The sequence below is a fragment of the Phyllostomus hastatus genome, unplaced genomic scaffold, assembly GCF_019186645.2.
Source record: "Phyllostomus hastatus isolate PE091 unplaced genomic scaffold, TTU_PhHast_1.1 phas_contig_34, whole genome shotgun sequence".
NCBI lineage: Eukaryota > Metazoa > Chordata > Mammalia > Chiroptera > Phyllostomidae > Phyllostomus > Phyllostomus hastatus.
Genome location: NW_025333857.1, coordinates 58870510 through 58896578, shown reverse-complemented (window position 1 = coordinate 58896578; position 26069 = coordinate 58870510). Strand labels below are relative to the sequence as shown.

The window sequence follows — 26069 nt, the reverse complement described above, 5'->3', positions numbered from 1 at the left end:
ATGAAGGGAGACTGGATGGTGGAGGACAGTCAGCAATGGCTGCCGTATGTAAGATACGGGCCTAGATCAGAAATGGGGTATGAGCTGAAGGTAGGGAATCTGCATTTAGGGAGCATTACCCCTTAATCCTTACCCGGTGGCCCACTGCTAACTCCCCCAGACATCCATCTTCCTCACCTTCCTGTTAGTAACAGGAGTTTTAGAAGGGCGAGGGGCTGTTCAGCCAGAACTCCGCTTACCAGCCTCTCTCGCAGCTGTGTTGCTATGTGACAAAAGAATGGACTTTTAAATGACAATCGGTCTTGTTTTTTTGGTTTGTTTTAGTTTCTTGAGACCCTCAATGGAACAGAGCAGGAAGAGAGGGCCTGAGCCAACACGCAGGAGCAGTAGGGAGGAGAGAATATTGGCAACCCGAGTCCTTGCACGGTTTGGCCTGATGCCGCCCCCTTTCCCATTTAAATTACTTTTATGCAACTTCCTTAGTTCTTTTTCCAACCACCAGGTTGGGAGGGTCTCACATTTACAGGGTTACATAATTCCGCTTTAATCAAGAGCAGTGCCCTTTTGTAGGAAAACCATTTTTTAATGTAGCTGTCACTTACATTTAATTATTTTAGGGGACGAATTCTAGCCTCCATGTCTTTCTGCCTTGGTCTGCAGTTAGGTGGGTGACAGTTCCCACCACTAAGCTGCGAGTCCTGACATCCATATCTAATTTACCCATCTTTGTACCTTCGTGACTGTCATGTTGGTCCTGTATACACGTGTCTCAAAATGAGCAAAGCCAGCACCACCACCCTGTCGGGCTGGCAACTCTCCTATCCGACCTTTTTCCTCTTTCCACCTCAGTTGCTGTCCTATGTTCATTTGCAGAGCAAGGCAGAACGGAGATATTTAAAAGACCAAGAGAAAGCAGAGATGGGCTTGAGAAATCGCTTTGAGTCCACAGGAGGGAAGCGTAACAGGAGGCAAGATAATGGGTTTTATACGCCGCATGGTACGTGTGATAAGTTCCAAGCTGGGAGGGCAGCCAGGGCACTCTGTGTGGGTTAATTGGTGCCCTGCCTACAATTGAGAGGAAAATAAATTTTCAACCACATCAAAGTCTCCTGTAGAAAAAAAAATGCTCATTAAAAATGCCATTTCCAGGAACCCTGGTAGCCAGACAATAAGAAGGTTGAAAAATCACCTCGGTTTGGCCTGCTACTCTCTCAAATGTTAAATTATTTGCCTTGAGAGGAACAAAGAAAGTATGTAGGTAATACATTTAAATTCAACTTCTTGGAAAGTGGAGCGATTTAGCTCGAGTTGGCTTCTATCAATTCGAGGCCTCCTGAAGTCTGAAAATTTATTACTGGGAATGTGTAAAAATTTGCTCTTGGGTGTGCCTTCGTTCCATTCTTGTAAAGAGCTGACAGCACAGTGCATGGACGCATCCAGATCCTGCCACTCCTGCGAGGGGAAAATGCTCAGAGAAAGCAGATCGGCTCCTGTACTGAGTCTTGATGGGAGACTCTGTGGTTCATAGATTGTTCTACCATCCACGTCGTCACCGTGGATCACTTGAAGAATGGTGAGGGCAGGGAACTGTCCTTTGTTCCCTTTCAAGACCTTTTTCTTTTGGAATAGCTGTAGATTGGTGGAAACGTTGCAAAGATATTATGGGGCATTCCCATCAATCCTTTACCTAGTTTCCCCTAACATTAAAATTTTATATAACTAGGGTATATATTTTTTAAAACTAGGAAAATGACGTGATTACAATACTATTAACTAAACTGTAGACTTGACTCAGATTTTATCAGTTTTTCCACTAACGTCCTCTCAGCATTCCATCATTCAGTCAAGGCAGCTGGACTGCGCTTGGGGGTCACTCACTCTTATGTTCTGGTACCCAGGATCATGCCTGACAGGTGCTCCATGTGTGTTTGCTGAGAACAGACTGGAGGGAACAACCAGGATTTAACAGTCAGCTGCTTAGGATGGATCCAGAGTGGGACCCATGGAGGTGTCTGCTGCACAAGATGCAAGTTGGAAAGTGATCCAGCAAGTGACCCCTGGACCCGGTAGTTGACGAGTCATTGAGGACATTTGTCTCATCGGCTGCAGGAGGGTGGTGGGGGCCGAAGAGTGAGGGGGGAGGGGAGACCCAGAATGTAGAGAACTTGCAGTTTGTCAGTGACAGTGAAGGCAGAAAATGTTCAGTGACTGAAGGAGATAAAGGTTATAAGAACAGTTTTAGGAAAGGGAATGGAGAGCTGGTTTGCAGTTAGAGAAAAGGGAAACTTGGAAAGGCGGGGAGGAATTAAGACTCAATAAAGAGAAGATGGTTACTGAAGTCATACCCAGGCAGAAGCAGGAGGAGAGGTGATTTTGAGTTGAGGTGGCAAAGCTAGTCTTCAGAAAGGAGGACCAGAACTTTCCACTGAAACAGGAAGAAAGCGGGGAACGTAGGAGTGAATGTCTGTATTTGTTTGCCCAGTTTCCCTTTTTCCTTTGTCATCTAGGTTCGATGGCTTCTAATTTTCAAAGAGAAGTGAAAGGTCAACCTTTGAGAGTGGGCGAGCTGGAACGGATTGTAATAGAGGTTTTCAGAAACTGATAACAACCGGGTGGGCAAAAGTAAGTTTACAGTTAGTTGTGAGTGTACAAAACAGAGTTTATTCTTGTATTATTATTTATTAATTATGGTATTATTTTTCCATACGAAGAACTGTAAACCTACTTTTGCCCCACCTTATATTGTTGGAGGACTGCCTGTGATGGGGTCAGGAGAATGGAATCAGCTGAGAATGTGAGTAAAGAATATCATCAGGGTGTAGTCCCAGCAATGGGATTGCTGGGTCAAAAGGCAGTTCCATTTCGATCTCCCCTGTAAGTGGAAACTAATCAACCCAACAAACAAGCGAGCAAAATATAACTGGAGACACTGAGATCAAGAACAAACTGACAGTAACCAGAGGGGAGGTGGGAGGGGATAATGGGGGGAAAAGGGGGAGGGTTTTCAGGAACATGTATAAAGGACACATGGGCAAAACCAAAGGCGGGTAGGATCAAGGGTGGGAAGTGGGGATGGCTGGGGTGCAGGGGAAAATGGAGACAACTGTACTTGAACAACAATAAAAAAAAGTTAGCCCTGGCTGGCATAGCCCAGTGGACTGAGCACAGGCTGTGAGCCAAAGGGTCACTGGTTGGATTCCCAGGCAGGGCACATGCCTGGGTTGAAGACCAGGATCCCAGTGGGGGCCACATGAGAGGCAACCACACACTGATAGTTCTCTCCCTCTCTTTCTTCCTCCCTTCCCCTCCCTAAAAATAAATAAAATCTTTAAAAAATAAAATAGTTTTTAAAAAAGTTAAAAAAAATTAACCAAACAGAAAAAAAAGAATATCATCAGGCTGCTATATTTTGGATCTGCAGCTAATGATACATTGGTGACACTGTGCTATCGCATAATATGTGCTCAAGAAATTGAGGACATATCAATGTCGGGCCCCCCGAGGGTGCACTAGCTTTTTAAAATTCACTTTCCCCTTTCCTTTCATATTATTGCATCATTGGTCAAATTATCTACTTTGTTTTGGAATTCAATAAAAGTCTTTGTTGATCTCATAATGAATATCTATTGTTTTATATAGTAGTTTCACAGAGTAATCTGCCACATTAACAATGGAGTTTTTCTATTTTGTTTATAGTAAATAATTGTAGCAATATTTACCCTGATAAAAACAATGACTGTAATCAGAATTTCTTGAGCACATATTATGCGATAGCACAGTGATAGACATTTCACATACATCTACAAGGCATCTGAGTTTCGAATTTGGGAACTGAATCTTGAGTCATTCTTTCAAAAAATATTTATTAACATCTTCCATCTGTCAGGTTTTATTTGAGACAATGAGATATATCAATGAGTAAACGGGACCAAGGTCCCTGACCTGCAAAGTGACGTTTGAGCAGAAAGTCTAACTGGGTAAGTGTCTTAGGCAGCTGTAACAGGACACCGTGGACTGGGTGGTTATATACAAGATTCTGGAAATTTGTATCTCATGGTTCTGGAAATGTAAATTCCTGGAAGTCCAAGGTTAAGGCACTGGCAGATTTGACTTCTGGTGAAGGGATGCTTCCTCGTTTATAGACAGCTGCCTTCTCGCTGTGTCCTCACCTGGCAGAAATGGGGAGGGGCTTCTCTGGGTGAGCTCTCTGGGTCTTTTTTAAAAGGGTACTAATGCCATTCACGAGGGCTCCACCCTTGTGACCTAATCACCTCCCCAAAGCCCCGCCTCCAGATACCATCATACTGGGCATTAGGTTCCAACGCACAAAGGTTCAGTCTATAGCAGTGAGTGATTTGCTTAAATTCATTCAGCTCATACGCAGCTGCAGTGACCTTTACTAATGTTTGACCGCCTTGTGTCCACTGCACCTGCCTTTGCTAATCTTTTGGGGAGCATTTTTTTTTTCTATTTGGTACCCGTTTTTTAGGATTGTAGTCCAAGTATCCTGTTCCCCAGGATACCTTGTCAAGACTAGTCATATGCCTCGTTAACTGATTAGGCCAACTGAGCGCTTTTCTCCCCACTGAAGTTTGAATGCTGTATAAAGAGAAAAAAAAAGTACCAAGAATCATTGAAACTCATCCACCCTTCTGGTTTCCTGAAGACTTTCTGGAAATGAAACCCCCTGTTGTGTCTGTTGTTGTCTTTTCCGAGTATGATTCCCCAGCCTTCCCTTCAGGGCTGAGAGCTTCCCGTAATGTTGCTCTGTCGTCAGCATCTTTGCTTATGTTAGCCTTAGGAACTAGATTCGTCTGGTTCCAGAATCAGTCCCTCAGCTGCACTAAGTAAGCTTCACCAGCACACGTTCCACAGCACATGGAATTCCCGAGAGACTGTTCCCAGGATTTTTGTTACTGTACATATTCAGCTTCGGAAATTTCCTGAATCTAGACCGAGTGGGACCCTGAATTACCTGTGTTTCTTGACATGGATCGTAACTTAGAAAGGATGAACTCCGCTTCATTTCTCTTAGGATATGATATAGACTAGCCAGAATACTAAATTAGCTTTTACCCAGTGGGGCCTCCTATTATGCTGAAGTGCTTTGAGGATTTGGCAATGGTCTTATGGCAATTACTTGTGCTCGGTGGGACACTTTTCCAGCCCCATGGGCCCAGACAACAGTTCTTGCTGCCTCTGGAGACTTGGTTGCTAGAACTTTATACTGTTGGTCGCGGCTGTCAGTGCACAGCAGACGTCATGAGCACAGGGAGAATAGCTGGCATGGCTGTCACTTGCAGGGATCATCCTGTACGTGTGGAAATACAGAAGTGCTGCTGCCAGCCTCTCCCAGGGCTGCAGCATTGTGCTCACATGGTAGGCATCACAAACGGCACTCCCAGAGTCCGACAGTGAAGTGTCTCGGACTCCTGGTGTGGAACTGGCTTCCCACCTATTCCTTCCGGCTTGGTGTATATCCTTCTGGACGCTGGCCCAGGCTTCTTTCTTAGGACTCTCTTCACGTCTGTTTCCTCATGCCTTTCCTAGGAGTTTCAGACTCTGAACTTAGCGCTACCCCCTGCATTTATTTTTTTCTTCTGCTTTACACAAGCGCTAATGCCTGGGTATGCTGTGTGTGCGCAGGGATTCTCACTACTCTTTCCTCATGCCTGCTGACTCCTGATCCTTCCTCCCACAGCTTTCTCTGTCGAGTGCCACCAAGGGACTGGCTCTGCCACTTACCAGCTCTCTGTAGGGTGAGGGCAGGCTCAGTTCTCAGACTGAGGCAGTGCAAAGCTATAAATGAGTGCCCACGTATTGGGATGTCTAAATATTTACAATTTATACTTCAGGCCAATACACTGTTCCATAAAATATCTCTGTCCATCTACCTTGACTAATACAGCATCAGAGTGGCTTACTGGTCAAGTCCCACTCCCGAACACGGCACCATGGTGGAACCCGTGCCCCAGCCCATACTCTGGCTCCTTCTTTTCTCACTATGCTCTGTCCAGCACAGCAAGGGGACTCACACCCTTGTGTCTGGACACCCCAGCCTACATGTATAAGCACCATCCACATCCCCACAAACAGGCCTCTCTCAGCTACAGCTTGGACCCAGGGATGTTCTCCTCGCTAGCGTGGTCTGCTCTTGGGAGGCAGGGCCAGGAAAGAGGTCTGTTCTGGGGTGGGGCATCTGGAGTGGGCTCAGAGTCATTTTGGCGGGGAGTTCTAGGGCGCATGCTGGCTGTGGGTGAGCATCTACCCTTGACTCCAGGAAAGCCTCGCTCTAGAGAAGGCATAGTCAGAAAAGACCAGGGATTCTTGCCCTCAAGTTTAAGGGTGTAAAGGTAAAGGAGACAGTCTCATGATCCTGGAATGCTGGCTGTGTATTTCAGTTCAGCCACACTCTTCATCTTCATAGGGAACATTTAGGACAACACGGTGGTAATGGCCATTTATGTACTCAGGATGAGGAAAGTGTAAAAACACAATGTTTCTAACCTATTTCTCAGGGGGCAGTGAACATGAAGGGGCTCCCATTGTCTATGTAAGTGGTTTGACAAGCTCTTTACAATAGCACTAGGGACTAAAATGGCAAGCAAAAATGAGAAACAATTCGAGTAGCAAATACATGAGAAAAAGCTCCATGCAGCCCCAAACTCCTGGATAGTTCCCTCTGAATCCCATGCAAGAATTAACGACAAGTTGCCTTCCTGCTCCTCCATCTTGGTTTCACTAAGCAGACATTTGTCGTACACCCAGTATGTTTTGAATTCTAGTGGGAAGGCTAGAGAGGGAGGGGGTAACATTGGAGCTGCAGCCCAATGAGGGCTAAGTAACTTATTCCTGTATGAGCAAACCGGGATGATGTTCTAAAAAAGGCACGTCTCCTTGACCGGAACATGGGATAATGATAGTGTTTACCTCGAAGGGATGTTTTATGGAGTGTAAAAGAGCAACAAAGGCCAGACCCACGGATCGTAGCTCAATAAATGTTAGCTTTCCTACTATTTTTTTCTGGGTAGAATGAGACAAAGATACAGAATAAGAACACGATGCCCTTGAAGAACTGGGGACACGTTTGTACACAAGTTTGCATAAGTGGAGTAACTTGATATTAGTATAAAGAACTAATTGAAACCATATTGTATTTTTTAAACACTTTATTTTTTATTGTATTTTTTTCCGCTACCATTTAATTCCCTTGTACCCCCAGCAATCACCACACTGTTGTCCATGTCCACGAATCCTTTCTGCTTTTTGCTCAGTCCCTCCACCCTCTAACTCCCCCACCCCCTTCAGTGTCATCCTGCTCTCTAGCTGTGAGTCTGTCCCCATGTCCTTGTTATTTCGGTTTGTCCATTAGATTCCACATATGAGTGAAAGGACATGGAAACTGTCTTGTATTTCACGAGGGAGCTTGCATATTGTTCTGTAGGCAAGGGGCCTCTCTGAATATCTTGAGGAGAGGGCTAACACGATGAGATTTGCTATTTTAGAGAGTTTACTCTTACTGTGTCATAGAGGATTATTTGGAGGTGTGAGGGACTGGGAACAGGATGATCTGATGGTGAAGATCAGATGGTGAATGAAAAAGACCTGAAGCCGGCCTTAGGCTGTGGAATACATGGGAGAGGACAACAGTTAAAGTCAGTGGTACTTGGTAAGAAGTGTTAGGAAAATTACGTGACAAAATTACTCGAAGGTTACTGCTGTAGCACGGATGGAGAGACTGTTGGCTGAGATAGCGGATGACAGACTAGAGGAAGATGTGGGAGGAACCTAGCGTTGGAGACACAGGAGACATCCAGAGGAGATAGCCAGGTGACTATTGGTAACAGAGAGATCACGGTGGAAATACAAATTTGAGGTCTTCTTAAAGGTCATGAGCAATGATTAAGTATGTCAGTGAGATTATAAAGTGAGAGAGAAGACGTCTAAACATGTTCAGTAGAAAGGAAGAAGGAGCAAAGGAAGAAGAAGCAGCCTGGCAGGCTGCTCGCAGATGGGCCAGGGCTTCCGGCAAGTCCTGGTACACACTTTTTGCAACCTCTTCATTTTTTCTTTCTGCTTTGAAAGGTGATCAGGCAGGAGAGTGCAAGAAGTGACCCTTGAGTGTGCTTCCTGTGTGACAGCATTAGTACAAGAGAGCAATTGCCTTTTCTTTCTTACTGGACACACCCTCCTTCACAACCAATTGGATTTTTTTTTTTTTTTTTGCTTTGCAGAGTGCCAGGTTGGACTCGCTTCCTCCCTAAACCTCGAAGCCTTTAAAAATGAAGTAACTGTGCTAAAAAATCATCTTAACTTCCCCTGACTGGAAAACAGTGGAACAAAAGCCTCGTTTCACTGAACCACCTCAGGTCACCTTTGAGGAGTTCTTGACAGGGAGGTTCTGCCGTTCCGGGGTGTCGGCTGAGCCTTCCTAGCCACTTTAGATAAAACTAGTATTTTATCCTGGTCTCTGAACGCATGCTGAAGAATTCCCTAAACATTTAAAAAAGCAGAAAAACCACAGACTCGATGATTTTGAGGCTCAAAGTCTAAAGCATTCAGGGACAGAGCAAGATGCATCCACTTAGTAAATAATATCTATGATTTGCCTGTTTTGGAAATCTGCCTTTTCTCGAAATTTCATATAAATGGAATCACACAATAAGTGATCCATTGTGTCTGCTTTCTTTCAGTTAGCTTAATATTTTCAAGGTTCATCGATGCGGTAGTATGTGCCAATGCTTCGTTACTTTTTATTGCCAAATAATATTCCATTTTATGGATGTATCACATTTTACTTACCTTTTCCTTAGTTGGTGGACATTTGGATTGTTTCCGCTTTTTGGCTGTTATGAAGAATGCCACTATGAACTTGCACGTACAAGTTTCTCTTGGGTATATACCTAGGAGTGGTATTGCTGGCTCCCCTGGTAACTCTCTGTTTGACTTCATGTTGAGACACTGTCCCAAAGTGGCTGCATCGCTTTCCATTCCCATGGGCACCATATGGAGGTTCAGATTTCTGTCTCCTTGCCCAAACTCATTCTTACCTGTCCTTTTGATTGTAAACATCCTAGATTTTGCTACTTTAAATGACAAGTGTATGGTGTTTACAAGCCTTTGGTTTTTTTTTTTTTAAGATTTTATTTATTTATTTTTAGAGAGGGAAGGGAGGGAGAGAGAGAGAGAGAGAAACATCAATGTGCGGTTGCTGGGGGCTGTGGCCTGCAACCCAGGCATGTGCCCTGACTGGGAATTGAACCTGTGATGCTTTGGTTCACAGCCCGTGCTCAATCCACTGAGCTACGCCAGCCAGGGTGCCTTTGGGATTTTATAATTGGGCTTTACTAATAACAGTGTGAAAAACTGTCTGCTTTGAAATTGTGCTGTTTCAACATAAGTTTTATTTTATTATGTTTTGGTCTTCATAAAGTGAAATACAATAGGAGAATCTTTGCACTAAGACAAAGCGAACTATGTGAGCTATATCAACTCCGAATGAACTCCACCAATGAAAATGAATTCAAACATGAACGAGACACCTCTGGCACAGCAAGCTCTCGGCACTCTGAGAACGGGCTGTTGCAGAAGTCTGAGCCAGGCCTTCGCGGTTGTTTCCTGGTCCCTGCGGGAGAACATGAGAAGTCAGCAAAAGGCTTCCTCTTGAAAAATGGAAACCGTGATTGGCAGGAGTGAGGATGAGCACCAAGACTGACTGCAGAACTGGCTTCTGATTCTGAGGCCGAAACTGACCTTTGGATGAGGACATGAGAACAAGAGAGCTCTGTATGGCCAGTGCTGGACAGAACGGGAACGCTCTGTCTTAGACTAACAATCTTGTACTGCAGGTAACATCTGGAGGAAGGAACAGGAGACACACTGCTGACCTCAGCAGCTGCCTGCTGTCAGCCTGCCCAGGGTCACAGTGACAGCAGAGTTCTAACCCTCCCAGGCCTCACATCCTTACCACCATGGCTGCCCCTCAAAATATAAGCCTTTCTTGTCACTTTATCATTCCCATACTTTTTGGCATTCTTTTTTTAAAAAATATTTTATTTATTTATTTTTAGAGAGGGAAGGGAGGGAGAAAGAGAGAGAGAGAGAAACATCAATGTGTGGTTGCTGGGGGCCATGGCCTGCAACCCAGGCATGTGCCCTGACTGGGAATCGAACCTGCGATGCTTTGGTTCACAGCCCACGCTCAATCCACTGAGCTACGCCAGCCAGGGCCTTTTTGGCATTCTGATAGTGTTGTATAGTTCTCTTGCTTGGCCCAAGTCCACACTACTCCTCTCCCCTGCCCCGAGCTTCCCTGTGGGTCCTCTGGAACATTTATTCCTTACTAAACAAACTCTGTTATCTTCAGTTTCTTTTCCGAGTGATCCTTCCACCTCTTGCCTGAACTGAAACGGGGCTCTCATGGAGGATCCGCCCTTTCCCCTATAGCTCATTCACCCAAGTCCAGCTCAGCTAACCCTTAACTCCAGATTACTAATGTCACCCATGACTTTGTTTTCTGGGGCCATATTTGTGGACTGGTCCTTGGCTCAGTCCTTCTGGATACTTCAACATTTTCAACTCAGATGACTCTCAGCCACCCACTTCCGGGGCTACAGCTTTGCTTCATTATCACACCGACCCCACCCATCTCTTAAATCTCATCTACCAGTAACTCACTGTGCGCCACCATCTCCTGTTCAGCCTGCTCTCCCTCTTATTTGTCCTGTGCCTGCTCTTTGGCCTTATTGTAGACCTACTTTCTTGCAACCAAAATATCTAATTGTGGGGAAAAAGTGAGGCTTTTGTTAAATTTTTTTTTCTGGGTTTAAGCCTATGTTTATCATTCATTAGCTGTCTTTATTTTTCTCATCCTTTAGTTGTTTAGAATTCTTTTATGAGTAACTTATTTCTGGAAAGATCAGTTTTGGCTTTTTGCATACCTGAGAATGTATCCTGTTATTTTCACATGTCATGATTCCTATATGCAGACTTCTTTTTATTGTGTTTCCCCCCAAATCAGGAAAACATTGCCGCATAGCACTTACTGTTGCAGAGGAATATCTGGGGCCAGACTGAGTTTTCTTTCTTTGCATCTAGTGGACTGTGGGATTAGTGCTCTCCCCTTCCAGTTCTTGCAGTTCCTTTGGGAAAGTCCGTATGGTCTGTTGAACCTGTCAATATCGATGCCATGCACGATGCAGGCCCTGCCCCCGACCCCGCCACTCCCCGCTCTCTGCACAATGCAGGCTGATCAATCAGAGTCACAATCACCAGAGACAGCGATTGCTTCTTAGGCAGGATCCTGGCTCAACCGGGGCCAAGCAGAATGCCCCGGAATTGATCTAGGGAGTTGGGAGAAAATACTGTTTCTGCTGGGTTTGGTGACTCAGTAATGTGAGTCTGGGGCTACTGGGGTTACTGGTAGCTCACTCTATATCTGTGTGTCTGTCTGTCTATCTACCTATCTATCTACCTACCTACCTACCTAGCTACCTTCCTGGATAGATATGTAGATAGGGAGATAAACAGATAGATACAGATAGGTAACAGTATTGGTGGAGGTAGAGTTAGAAAACTAGGTACACAAAGAGAACGCAAACGTGCAGGCAAGCAGAGGCGTGCAGAACTGACAAGTGGAAAGAGAGAGACAGACCCTAAGTTATCATTCGGAGCCCAGAGTCAGCTGAGTCTGAAAGCAAATTCATCCTGGACTTCCCAGAACCTCTCAGATTACTGTACATGAATAAAAAAAAGGTTTTTTTTTAAAAGATTTTATTTATTTATTTTTAGAGAGGGAAGGGGGAGAGAAAGAGAGAGAGAGAGAAACATCAATGTGTGGTTGCTAGGGGCTGTGGCCTGCAACCCAGGCATGTGCCCTGACTGGGAATCAAACTTGTGATGCTTTGGTTCGCAGCCCGCTCTCAATCCACTGAGCTATACCAGCCAGGGCTAAAAAGTTTTTCTTTTATTAAGCTTTTATTTTTTTCTTGCTTGATCTAATTTGAGTTTCTTTCTCTTGCAGTTGGGGAATTTTTGGCCAGTAATCTATATTTCCCCTTTGAATATTTGTAGGATTCTTTTTCTTATCCATGAGGTTAAAACAATTGGTCAGGAGAGCCATCTCTTCAGTGGGCTGGCCTGAATCTGGGAAAGGCAGAGTCAGAAAAACTGTTTTTCTATTACCTCTGAATACGGTTTCTGTTCTGTTTGCTCTTTTGTCCGTATCATATGTTGACAGTGTCAGAACAGTGATCTGTATTTGTCACCTTTTCTGATATTTCACTTTCTTGATCATTTCTCTGGACGCTGAGAAAACTTCCAGCACTTGTTCTTCATATCACTAATTTGATATGTGAATATTCTGGTCTTGACCCCTTCTGATGAAAGTTTGCCTCCTATTATATGGTTTTCCTTCCACATTATTTCTGTATCAGATTCAGTTATATTTTGAAATTTCTGCTTCTTTCTCAGCCTCTGCGTTGTGTCTGTAATTTTAATGAGTCTATATCTTCTCAAATTTGTGGAAAGCACCAAGAAGTTTACCAGCAGTTTTTCTTCCTGTTATGAATCCTTTGCAAATGCATGTGATTCATCTGCAGAATATTTTCATAGGCTTATTTTTTCTTCTATTTATGTCTTCTTGAATAAATAGGGCCTGTTTGCCTTTGGTGTTTACCTGTTTAACCATAAGGAGAAGGGCTCAATTATCCTTGAAAATCCTCCATATATATATATATATATATAATTACTATCATCATCATCATCCTCACCATCATCATCATCATCCTCATCTGGAAGACTGGCCGGCATGTATTTACATTGCCAGCCAATTAAGGTGAGTGGAGAAGGAGCAGGAGCCTAGGGTATCACACGGGCAAGAGCTTCGTGTTTATTTATCCTCTTTCGTGAAGCTGCCGTGCCAGATGCTAACTATTTGGGCATAGCTGTGCATGTGGCATGGCTGTGTCTGCCCTGCATTCTTGTTCTGCCTTCCAGTGCCTCAGAAGAAGCCTGGCCTCCCCGGACAGAAGAGCTGCTGTTCCAGAGAAGTCTTATCACCTGGCCTGCACCCTGCTTGGTGGGAAGCAGCACAGTGCCTGGGACCTCCTGCAATAGCGGCATTTGAACGGTGCTGGCCCACAGCCGTGAATGCAGTTCTAAGGAGTGCTCCGCTGTCATTCACCGCTGCTGCCCCTCCACATTTAGGCGTGTCGGGAGGGTTCTGCCAGGATGTTGTCTACTTAGTTTTTTTCTCATTAGAAGATCTTCAGTGTTGTCTCTAGGTGTTATCATTCCATCTAGTTTTATCTGAATCATTCAGAAGCCACACAAAAGCATCTTTTTTCAATTTTTACCATGGACACAGGTCTTCTCCCATTTTTATATTCCTTTTCCTATTTTGATGAAGTTTGGGGCAAAAAGAAGAAAGTTGGCCCATTTTTTCCAGGTATCTCTTAAGTCTCTCTCCTTTATCCCGTCCCCACTGTCACTGCCTTGTCAAGTCCAGTTGTATCTCTGTTGTTATTGCAAGCTCCCTCTGCTGGATCATCTGCCCTTTCTGGGGACTGCTCTCCCAGTGTGGGTGCTTGGCTCCTAGGAGCTATTTTATTGTGTTAGCATTGTGTTCAATTTCAAGTAAACAATAGCCCTTCCAACATAGCTTAAGGAGAAAACAGGAAGTCCAGGGGTGGGCCATCCAGTACAGGTGGGTGACTCCACGGCGCCACCAAGTGCAGGTTCCTTCCATGTTCCATGCTGGGTGCTGCATGTCCAGGCTGTGCATGTATTTGTTCTGGGAGGGAGGCCGGGGGAGAAAAAGTGGCAGCACCAAGAACCTTCTGCCTACTTTCTTTGACCATGAGTGTGTTGGCCCCTCCTGCTGACGGGAGGCAGGGAAATTGGTCTGTCCTCTTACAGACTCTATGGCAGAGGCAGGCAAGGAAGCAATGGGTTGGAAATGGAGGTGGACCAGCTAAATTCTGTTGCATTCTTTGGAGATCAGGCACTTTCAGGGTGGGATGGTCCAACACGCTAGTGGTGGCTTACCACCTTCTTTGTCCCCAACATCTCTTGGCCAGAGAAAAGTCTCTTGGCCATCCACACTTGTGGCCTCAGGACGCTGTTTTTATGCAGAGAGGGACAAGGTGGGTGGGTGGGTGGGCAGTGGCTCTAAGTGGGTGTTTTGTGGGGTTTTTTTCCTGATCTACAGCCCCAAATTTCTGTCTCTCCAAAATTAGGGGACATCCGTGTTCCCCCTAAGTTTCTTCCACTTTTCCCTTCTTCCCTGCACAAATCTTTTAAGAATAGTTATAAGTAGATTCAATAGTTGTGGAGGTTTGCACTATGAGGTTGGAACTCTTCCTTGTTTTTATTCATGGGTTATTTTTGTTTGTTAATTGTGCTTTCTTTATTTCATGCTTGCTTTCTTTTTAAACTATAGTCTGTTTTATGGAGGAGAGGTTTGTAAATATGTATTTATGTTACCAGCTTTCCCAGAAGTGCCCCCGGTTTTCGGATGAAGGTGCTTCTGTGGCCCCCGATCTTCAGGGTCTTTCCTCTGCATTGCAGTCCAGTGGGCCCTTGTTCTCCTTCCGTCCTTCACCGGGTTTGCTCCGACTGCTCCCTGGCATTTTGGACCACTCCAGACATTAGAAGTGGCCTTTCCCATTTCTTTTGTGTGTCTCAATGGCCACAGCAGGTTCACAGTTGCAGCCCAACTGTGGAGAAGGTCAGAGAATGCTAATGGGACATTTAGCAGCAAGTGTTCCTGCTTGACTTTCTGCGGAAAACAAAATTGAATTGACAGAAGGAGAAAATGCAATTCTAACTGAATGCAGAGACAGTTCCAGGCGAGGACTGCCTGGTATGTTGGTTGTTTCATAAGAAATGATGAGGAAGTGGAGTCATTATGGTGTGCATCATCAGACATGGACCCTACCGAGAACTTCTCTTGTGACATATGAGCTAGACTTTGACTGTGTTTAATGAATATGCATGAAGTTGTGTACATTAGAATTATGTTGGGGCCCTGGCTGGTGTGGCTCAGTGGATTGAGCACCGGCCTGTGACCCAAAGGGTCGCCAGATCAATTCCCAGTCAGGGCACATGCCTGGGCTGCAGGCCAGGTCCCCAGTGGGGGCGTGTGAGAGGCAACCACTCATTGATGTTTCTCTCCCTCTCTCCCTCCTTTCCCCTCTCTCTGAAAATAAATAAATAAAATCTTAAAAAGAAAGAATTACATTGGGAATTTGAATTTTGAGAACAAATTTATAATTTTGAGATATATGCTACTACAATTATCATTCAGAAGATTTTCAATACTCATAACTATCGAAACATACATCCCTCTAATGATATTATGTATCCTTGCTCCTGCCACCCCCTCTCCCACCCCCAGGCAGTGTGCTAAGGTGTTTAAAAAATTCCTCGGTTCCTGGCTCTCAGCTGTGCCATCTACAGACTGGCGACAGTGACATACTTCAGGATTATAGGAAGTATCACATGGCAGGACACTGTTTGTAAATGGCAAAGCATTGTACAGATGTCAGTATGTACTACTTTGTAAATTGCTTTTCCACATAACAAAGCTACAACACATTTTTAAAATTGATGCATGATATTTCATTATATGGATGAACTAAACATTTAGGTTGATGTATATCACATGTAACATGTATAGGTTGAGACATATATATCTCTCTCCTTATCAATCTGTACTCTTTTAGCAACTATCAAATATACAATACGTTTGCCACTTACCAATGGGGGGGGACGTTCTGGGAAATGCGTCCTTAGGCAAGTTCATCCTTGTGCGAACACCACAGAGTACACTCACACAAAGCTAGATGGTACAGCCCTACCCCACGCCTAGGCTGTATGGCATAGTTTATCGCCCCTAGGATAGAAGCCTGTATAGCATGTTCCTGGACAAAACAACGTAAGATTAAATCAAGCAGGAGAAAATGGTTCGATTAAGAGATGTGGGAAATAAGCAAGGGATGAGGCTGCTGCCAGTGTAACCGGGCAGACTCTGTCACTGCAATCCTTTGTTTTTAAAAGCAGAAAGAGTATACTTTAATGATTAAAAGTATACTACATACACACACCAGCGACAGCCACTTTTCATCATCATTAAGTATTGTGTACTGTACATAATTTGCATGCGCTCTACCTTCACACGACCCGCAGGGCAGCGGGTGTGTTTACAGCAGCTTCGCCACAACACGTGAGCAGCGCGTGGCACCGTGACCTTTCCAGGGCTCTGATGTCACCAGGCAACAGGAATCTTTCAGTTCCAGGCTTATGGGGACTTCTGGGGCACATGCAGTAGCTCGTTGACCGGAATGTCGTTCCGTGGCACAGGACGGCATTGTTAACGACGGTCACCTTCTGTGTGCTGCATCCCCGGGACTCACTTATCTTATAACGGGAAGTTTGCACCTTTTGACCGCCCTCACCAGGTTGTGCTCCACCCCCAAACAACAATCTGTTCTCAGTGTATTTGGGTTTGATTGCTGGTTTTTAGTTGTTTGGTTTGTTGTTCGATTCCACACACAAGTGAGGTCGCACTGTGTGTTATGTGCTGTTCCAGTTCATTGTGACGATCACTTTCTGTTCGTTTGATCACTTACTGTTCGTGTAACTGTGAGAAGCTGTTTTTATGGGGAAACCTCACTCCCAGCTTCTGCAACAGATACTACAAGTAAGAAAATAAGGCAAAAGACCTACTGGCTATATCTTTTTACAGCAGGCATGGCAAGTGGGTTAATTTCTTTACAGCACAAAAAGCTTCTAACTAAATCAGCAAGAAAACATTGAAAACACTAATATAATTTATGGAAAGGACATGAATCAGCTGTTGTTTTTTTTTAAGAATAAAAGGCAAATATGTAAAAAGATACTTATTTTTTTAAAGAGATAAAATTAAAATCAGAGTTTATTTTTTCAGTTATCAGATTGTAAAGATTAAAATGTTTCAAAATATCCAGCATATTTGAGGATGTAGGAAAAGAGACACTCTTTGTGGGCATATAACTTACTGTAACTTTTTAGGAGTCAATTTCACAATGCTTTTTTTAAAAAAGATTTTATTTATTTTATTTTTAGAGAGGGAAGGGAGGGAGAAAGAGAGAGAGAGAGACAAACATCAATGTGTGGTCTCTGGGGGCTATGGCCTGCAACCCAGGCATGTGCCCTGACTGGGAATCGAACCTGCAATGCTTTGGTTTGCAGCCTGCGCTCAATCCACTGAGCTACACCAGCCAAGGCAATTTCACAATGTTTTCAAACATTTCAGCAGAAATTTTGACCCATCACTTTTGCTGTTAGGACTTTGTCCCGAATCACACTCAATGGATTTGAAAAGACGGCGGCATCAGGTGTTGTGACCGTATGCAGAGGTGTTTGTCAGCAAAGCAAATAGCCACGCTGTTAACAACCTATGCAACCTGAATATCTCTCAACATGGTACAGCGGAATTATGTATATTCCTAAAGTGAAATTTTACATAGCAGCTAAAAACAGAGACTGATTTCTGCATACGGATTTGAAAAAGATATTCCTGATGTGTTGATAACTGCAAAAAAAGCAAGATTCAGACCTGCTTTGATGCACTTACGCATGTGAGGTATGCTACCAGGCAGAAAAGAATTGTCTGCATATGCATGGCCGGTTTCTGGAAGAATAGATAAGAAATTGTTTACAGTGATTATCTTCTAGGAACTAGACTGAAGTGAAAGGTGAAGGGAGGAGTTTACTTTTCACTCTCTTCTTTTCTGTACCTTTGGAATTCCCTCTTCCCAATGTCTTATTATGAGACATTTCAAACATACAGAAAGTTTCAAAAAGTATACAGTGAGCACTAATACAGTCACCACCTAGCTGCTATAACGAACGTTCACTATAATCGCTTTATCACTAAACTAAAAGAAAACAAGAAATATGAAATAGTAATATCAACAGTTCATAAATCTGCTGAAGGAGAAAATGGCATAGAATAACGTGATAAACATAAGAGCACAAAGTCCAAGGTAACAAATCTAAGCAGGAGTGAAGCCTCACAGGCTCTGAACTGTGGGGGGTGTTTCCTGCCTGCTGTTCCTCAGGCCTGAGATGGGGGCCTCAGGGCCCTAGAACGGAGACACAGGGCAGGTGGCCATCCCTACGCAAGTGGAGAAGAAAGATACCAGAGAAGTATTGTAATGCACTTTGGATGTGACTGAGGCCTAGCAAGGAAAGTGTTGTTTTATTTTGTTTTGCTTTTTAAAACTTCCTCGTTACTCAACACTGAGTGACTTCTCTGTGTGTAAACCTTAATTCCGTAGGAAAGACTTGGTGTCCAGAAATCTGAATTTTTAACAAGCACTGCCCCCCGCCCACGTGGGGTGATTTCATTGCACGGCATGTAGGTGTGGCCACACACTGGCCTTTTCTCAGGGTGTGGTTTTATTTAGTCCCTTGAAGACCCAGCTGCTCCAAGAGTCTGTGGCATTGCTTTGCTAAGAGTGCTTATCTGCTCAGTAGCTCTCCCTCCTTTTCTAAATGAGCCTAATCACTAAGTTCCTAAGCAAGTAAGCCATAAAGGCCTTTATCTTTTGCTATAAAATTCTCACCCCTCACTTGAAGTATTGTAAATGAGTCAGGGCCTAGAGAGAGGAGATGATTTTTTTTTTTTAACTTTCTGGTGGTTTGATTGGGCGCCGATGCCTCGCCCCTCTTTGCACACTTCCGCAGGGCCACTTGATGCCGCCTTCTCTCCAAACTCTGATTCACTGGGGTCTTCCAGATCCATTTGGCTGAACTCTTGAGTTTTCTAAGGGGGAACAATTCTCCAAGTCCCTTCTCTTGGTGTTTTTCTTTGGAAGCTCCTTCGTCCTGTTACCAGAGAGTGTTTGCATTCTCATCCATTTTCTGGTGACTTGTGGAATGCGCTGGTGGAACTGCAGCTGTTACGTCTTCCACTTGGAACAGGTTTGCTTCCCCTGGAGGATTAATAAGGAGGCAAACTATCCGCAGTTGCTCCTGCCCCACCTCTGTTGTTCTTTCTCATGGGGCTGAAGAACTAGCTCCGAGTTTCCCGTTTTTTTTTTTTTGTTTTTTTTTTTCCAGAGTGACGACTATTGAATTCTTCCTTGTCTGTCCTTATCTTCTCTTTTTCTGTCTCGGCTAATCAATGAAAGCAGAGGAATTTGTGTCTGTGGTAGTCTATCAGCTAAAAAAAACAAAAAACCAAAAACAACCTGGCTGGCGTAGCTCAGTGCATTGAGCGCAGGCTGGGAACCAAAGTGTTCCAGGTTCAATTCCCAGTCAGGTCACATGCCTAGGTTGCAGGCCATGGCCCCCAGCAACCGCACATTGATGTTTCTCTCTCTCTCTCTATCTCCCTCCCTTCCCTCTCTAAAAATAAATAAATAAAATCTTAAAAAAAACCCCAAAAACAAACAAAACAAAACAAAACAAAAAACGTGCTGTATCAAGTAAGGAGTAACTTGGTTTCTATTTTTTTTTTTAATACAATGAACTTTTCTTGAGTTAGTCCTGTGCACCAGGCACTGTGCTCAACACTGGAGACATGTGGCAGTCACATCTCCAGAGGACCTCGACAGGTTCTGGTGGAGAGTATCCTGTGGCATAAGGAAGAATCTGGAAGTAAATTTGCCGGCCTGGGAGAGACTCTGCGGTGGGGGCATGTTCAGTATGGTTGGGGCGCCGGGTGCTTGGTGAGAAGCAGAAGGTTCTTTGAAGGCTGGGTTCTACTGTCAAAAATCTGAGCATTATTCAATAGAAAATTATTTCTTAATTTTTCAAAATTAACTTGGAGAACACATCCTTCTAGGGTACAAACAATGAATACAATCATGCTTTCATTTTCTTTTGTAATCAGTTAGGTGAGGAGAAGTGTGGGGAGAGACGGAAGGACAGTGGTGCTAAAAGAAAAACAGAACAAAACTCAGATTGGGGAATGGTCACAGAACAAGAGGTTTCAGCAAAGGGAAAGCTACACATAAAAGATTACGTATCCTAAGGGCTAGAACAGTGCCTGGCACATAGTAGGTGCTTATGAAATAGTTCTTATTAAATGAAAGAGAGAATGAATGGCATGGGGAGAAAGAAAAATAAGCGGAAATGGGGAGATGTACATCCGAGGAAAATATCGATATATTGCAAGAAAAATACTGACAGACAACCAATGCAGAGAGCCATGTATGTATTCGAAGATGCAGACTGTAAAGGGAGACAGGGAAACAAATAAAGGACTGGGACTCCCGGAGGCTCACAACATGTGCACTCACTCTTGAGAAAATGACTCCTGAGTCTTAGACACTGTGCTGCGTATGTGACGTGGACCCAGGGACACTCACTCAGTGCTTTTTATTTATTTTTAAACAGGAATGGAATTAAATACAGTATTGTAAAATGTTTAATGTGATGAGATTTGGTGATGGGTCCATGGAGGGAGTATTTGCTGTACTATGCTCTGTATTTAACTGTATGTATGAAACTTTCCATTAAAAAAATCTTTAAAAATAGGACAGTTAAAAAACTGAGTCCAGGCTCACCTCGTTCTCCATTCCCCACACAAAGTCAGTAGAGTTAGGATTGTCAAGACACGACAACAGATTGGAACAGGGAAGCAAATAGGAGGAGAAGGTCATGTTCACTCCCAGAGTTGGTGTCCTGGTGACTAAGGGGGTGATTTTGCATAATGGAATGACAGGTTTGGAGAGGAAGCTAGTAAGTTCACTTGTCAGAAATGTCGGCGGAATGCTCGAGGAACTATCTGTAGACCAGACGAAGTTTGTTTCGAGTGGAATGGGGGCTTCGCCAGGCACCGTGGAGAGGCTCACAGACAGGGAGATACAGAGGTGGGAAGAGGAAGAAGCCTGGCTGGGGGAGGGGGGAAGAGAAGAAAGTCTGGGGGCCGTGGCTTGTAATCTTCCAGAGCAAAGAAGGAGGAGGTTTGGGTGGAAGCCTGGATCCAGGGCGCGGCAAGGGTAACAGCTGAGTCTGTTGAATTATCCAGCCGCAGTGGTCTTTGTGGAATGTTGCCTCGCTGGCTCCTGCGGGGTTTGTTCCCTCCCAGGTGCTGGGTGCAGTTGCTCCAAGCAGCCCCTGCAGGGTAGGTCAAGGGGTCGGGAAGAAAGAGGTCAGAGGAGAGCACTGGAGATAGCGGCCTCTGCAAAATACACTGATTCTTCTCCGTATCTGACAGGTGGACCAGAGGACAGGCTTAGCTGAGAGCCAAGCCCGTCAACAGATTTTTTGTTTTCACTGGCCTTGTGAGGTCTTGTTTAGGGCATCTTCACATTTTTTCCCTTTGCTGCACATTTTACTGCAGTGTTTCCTTGCTAAATGACAATTTAAAGGAATAAGTATAATAACCCTTTCAACTAAAGTGGCTTTTGAAAATGTCAAAGCAGTTTACTTAATCAAAAAAAAACCCCTTGATGTTATTATGAATTCCCGATATTTAATACTGTTTAATGGAATTAGATAAAGATACTTTTTTGGACAGCTGAGATTGAGAAGTAGATTTTTAATTTTGTCTGAATGAAGGAAATTTCTAATTCAGTGATTAGTGATAGGTTTAGAAAATCATAAATCCACTTTGTAACGAGTTCACGGCAATAAACAAATCCTATATCACCATAGGTTCCAAGCAAAACTGATACCACGTCCCAAATGAGTCCCAGCTGCCGTTCCGAACGTCAGAGAGGGGGATGGGAGAATTCAAGCTTAATTAATTATTTCCTTGGTTAGAAAACAAAATCTTCAGACAAAGAGAACATTATATCTATAAGGCACAAACTAGCATTTCTAAGATTCCACTCCCAGTTAAGGCCAGTGAACATAATGCCAAGTCTTTCACTGGATTTTGAATTACTCATACGAACTTGGAAAATCACAACAGAGAGTAACTGAGATCGTGTCTAGATAGCTGAAGTCAAAAGACTAGTCTGCTTCCTTTTCTAGGTCACCCCCGTTTCCTGCCCCCCCGCGAGCATACCCACCAGGGTTCTTATCTTAGATTCCCTTGCATTCATGTTTTCATCCAATCCTATTTCTTACAAATACTGTCTATTTCTTATGATTCTTCAGTATCAGTTGCAATAGAACTTTAAAATGTGTTTGTAAGTCACAGGCTGAGTAGTTTAACAATGAGTTTAATGCGTTGAACACCAGGCACTGTCGTAAGCCTTCTACATGCAATGTCATACTTCATCCTTTATGGTTCTGTTACCGTCACTGTCGTCACCCCAGTTTGCAGATGAGGACACCAGGACGGCCGGCAGTGGTTCTCAGCTGGGGCTGCCCAGTGGAGACGTCTGCGGAATTTTAAAGCTGTCGGTGCTCAGGCTGTGACCCATTGGTTAACTCAGAACCTCTGGAGGTGGGAGCTGGACTTCAGTACTTTTTTAAAGCTGCCCAGGTGATGACAAAGTGCAATGAAGGTTAGAACTGCTGACTGTTAGAGCAGCGAACTAACTAGCGCATAGTCATGGACTGATTGCTTGGTGGGTGGAGTTGGGTTTGAGTCCAGGTTTATAGATTTCAGAGCTTTGCCCTTAACCTTTCAACTGTATTGTCTCTCCAAGTGTTTAAAACAAAAAAGAAAATGATTATCAACATTCCTTTTTTCATATTTTATATACTGTAGAAAAGTGCATAAAACATATGTAGAGTTAATGAATGGTAACAAAACACACAACAGTATAAAAACCACACTCATTTCAAAGTAGAACATTGGCAGCATCTCAGAAACTCCCCCTCCCCAGATGCTCCTCCCCGATCGTTACTTTCTCTTTTCTCCCTGAGAGAATCCCACTTCTTGACTTTTTTGATACTCATGTTTTGTTTTTCTTTATGTGTCACTATTTATGGAGGCTTCTCTAAGCCATATTGTGAAGTTCTGCCTGTTTCTGAACTTCGCATGGGAGGATTTGTAGGGTACGTGTTGTTATGTGTGTCTGGCTTTTTGCTCAACGTTATGCTTCTGAGATTCGTCCGTGGCGTTACTGCTGTCTGTGTTGCTTCATAGGTGCACACGTTCACTGCGAATGTTCGGTGTTCGCTGTGATCTGGTATTCCATGTGTGAGTCTACCATCATTTATTTATTTATTTTTCTGATGGTCCACATTTGGGTTGGTTTCAATTTGGGGCAATTGATAACATGTTTCCTACTGTACACATCCATGAGACTCCGTGGAAGCAGACTTACCAGGTCATAGCGTATGCCTCTTTTCAATTCATTTGGCAATGCTAATTTTATGCATCTGTTAATATGATCATGTGATTTTTAAACTTCATTTTTTTTGTTTAGTATATCATGATGTTAATTGATTTGTGGATATCAAACCATTGTTGTATCCTGGCAATAAATCCCACTTGATGCATGGACCTCATTTCTGGGTCCATTGGAGAGAAAGGTTCAAATTTAATTTCCACCCTACAGATACCCAGTGGTCCTAGCACCATCCTTTGACATGGCTGTCCTTTTCCCTCTGATCTGTGTTATCCCGTCACATGTCAACTGTCTCTGCACGAGTGTGTTCTGACTCTTCTATTTTGTTGCTTCCGTCTGCTTGTCTCTCCCTGACCTAATGCCACATTATATTAATTATTATAATTACAGTAAGTCTGGATATCTGGTAAAGCAAGTCTGATAAACTTTTTAAAGACTATCTTAGACTACGTTAGGTCTTTGCATTTCCATAAAATCAACTTATCGCATCTCATACAAAGAAATCTGTGGGGAGGGCTGAGGGGTGAGCTGGGATGGGAGTAAAAGACAGAAAACTGTACATGAACAATTAAAATAAAATAAACAAAAACCAAAAAAAGAAATCTGTTATATTTTGATTGGGGTTGCAGTGAGTCTATTAACCAATCTGAGTAATTTATATCTTTATAATTCTGAGTTTCCATTAAAAATTTAATTAATGGCTTCTAAGAAAGTTGTATAATTTTCTCTCTTCAGATTTTGACTGTTTTTCATCTGAACTAATCCTATGTCCTTTATACATATAAAATGTTATCTATTTAAATTTAATGGTAAATTTAGTTTCTAATGATATACATGTGATTGATATGAAGTTACTATAACCAAAGTATCACCATTGGACAGGGATATTAAAAAATGGAAAATTATAGATCTTTTCATTATAACCACAGATGCAAAAATTCTAAAAAATTTAACTAATCAAATTCAAAACTGTATAAAACCTTGAATTTAGTATGACCAAGATAGATTCATTCCAGGAATGCCAGGTTGGTCTAATGATTCTAATATTAGAAAGTTTATTCACTTTAATTCACCATATTGACCAACAGGAGAAAAAAATATGATCTTAATAGTACAGAAAAAATAATTTTTATAAGATTGATCATACATTCATGATTTGCAAACTAATTGTAGAAGAAAACTACCTTAATTTTAAAAAAAGCTAGCTTCTAAAAGCATAGGGCAAATATTATCCTTCATAATTAACATAGACAATATCTCCATTAATATTAAGAAGATCTTGTCCATTTCCCTGCCTCGAACCCTGCAATGACAGTGTGTCGTAGTAGGCCAGGTAACCAAGGGTCGGTGCCTGGAAGGCAGAGATGGGTCGAGAGCGTCACCGGAGCCAAAGGCGCCTCCTGCCGCCCACCCCATGGGCCCCTTCAGGTTGTGTTTAGAGCCCTTGTCCCAAGGTTTCCAGAACCATCGAGGTCCACCAGGGGTTGGGAAAACAACACCAGGCAAAGAACTTGCTCAAGATCAGGACTGAAATACGTTAACGTGGGTGATTTAGCTCGAGAGGTCTGATCACCGGATATCACGGAGTCTGGCAAAGTGGCTTCTCCCAAGAGCATGCCGAAAGATGCACAGATGATGGCACAAATCCTGAAGGATAGGGGGAGTACAGAATATGAACCAAGAGTTATAAATCAGATGTTGAGTTTGCCTTCCGATATGTGGCCACAATCCTAGATGATGTGAACATTTATTCAAGCCATGCTAAAAAAACCCACTGTTGCTGCAGGTGATGTGTGACTGGCAATCCAGTGCTGTGCTGACCAGTCTTTCACCTCTCCTCCCCCAAGAGATTTTTTATTAGATACTGCAAGGCAAAGAAATCAATCCCCTCTGCCACTGATCAAGCCATGTTCAGGCCCTAGATTGCCACCTGATAGATAAAGCTTGACTGCTCCAAACTATATATAGACTTAAGTCTTTACAAAAAAGGCAGCTACTTCTGCAGGAAGAATAACAGCTCCACGGTGAAGTGTTGGTTCAGTTATTAGCAGACCAGGGACTCCCACACCTGGCACACCAACCCCACAAACCATGTCAGTTGCCACTGAAGTAGGGACTCCCATGTCCCTCACAGGGCAAAGGTTCAGGGTATAGATGTCCACTTCGCAAAAGCATCAATTCCTGCAACATCAGCAGTTCAGAATGTTCTGATCAATCCATCATTAACTGGGCCCCAAAACATTCTTATTACTACTAATATGGTGTCATCATGAAATACTGCCAGTGAATCATCAAATGCATTGAAATTAAAATGTGAAGATGATGACGATGATGATGATGATTATGATAATTTGTAATCCAGATTGGATGCATGTAACACGCATACTTGATCTTGAACCCACTGTACTAAGATTAAACAGGCATGCTGGGTGTTTCCAAGTTGTGTTTTAGAAAACTTAAATAGTATTTAATGAGTAAATATAGTTACCATAGTTTTTAATTGAGATATTGTGTTTTCTTTAATAGAATTCCTAATGGTTTTTCATCAGTCTTTAAGAAAGTTGCTACTCATCAAAAAAAAAAAAGATTAAGACAATTTCAAGGATGACTTCTCTATAACATTGAAATGGAAATTGTTGCCACATCAATTTGGTAAAGAAAAGAAAAAAATAGAGGCATAATGATGTGAAGAGAAGAACCAATATTTATTGACATTCAAATGAATTTACAGATAGAGTAAAATTACCAAATGAATTAGTAAATTTGCATGGTTCAAAAGTCAATATATACAAATCAATTCTCTTGCTATATACCAGCAACCAATAG

The 26069-nt window shown here is 43.2% G+C and overlaps 1 pseudogene; it reads left to right on the top strand.

The window, feature by feature from the left end:
• LOC123819620 lies at positions 1–25600 on the top strand (annotated as a pseudogene).
• The last annotated feature ends 469 nt before the right edge of the window (positions 25601–26069 follow it).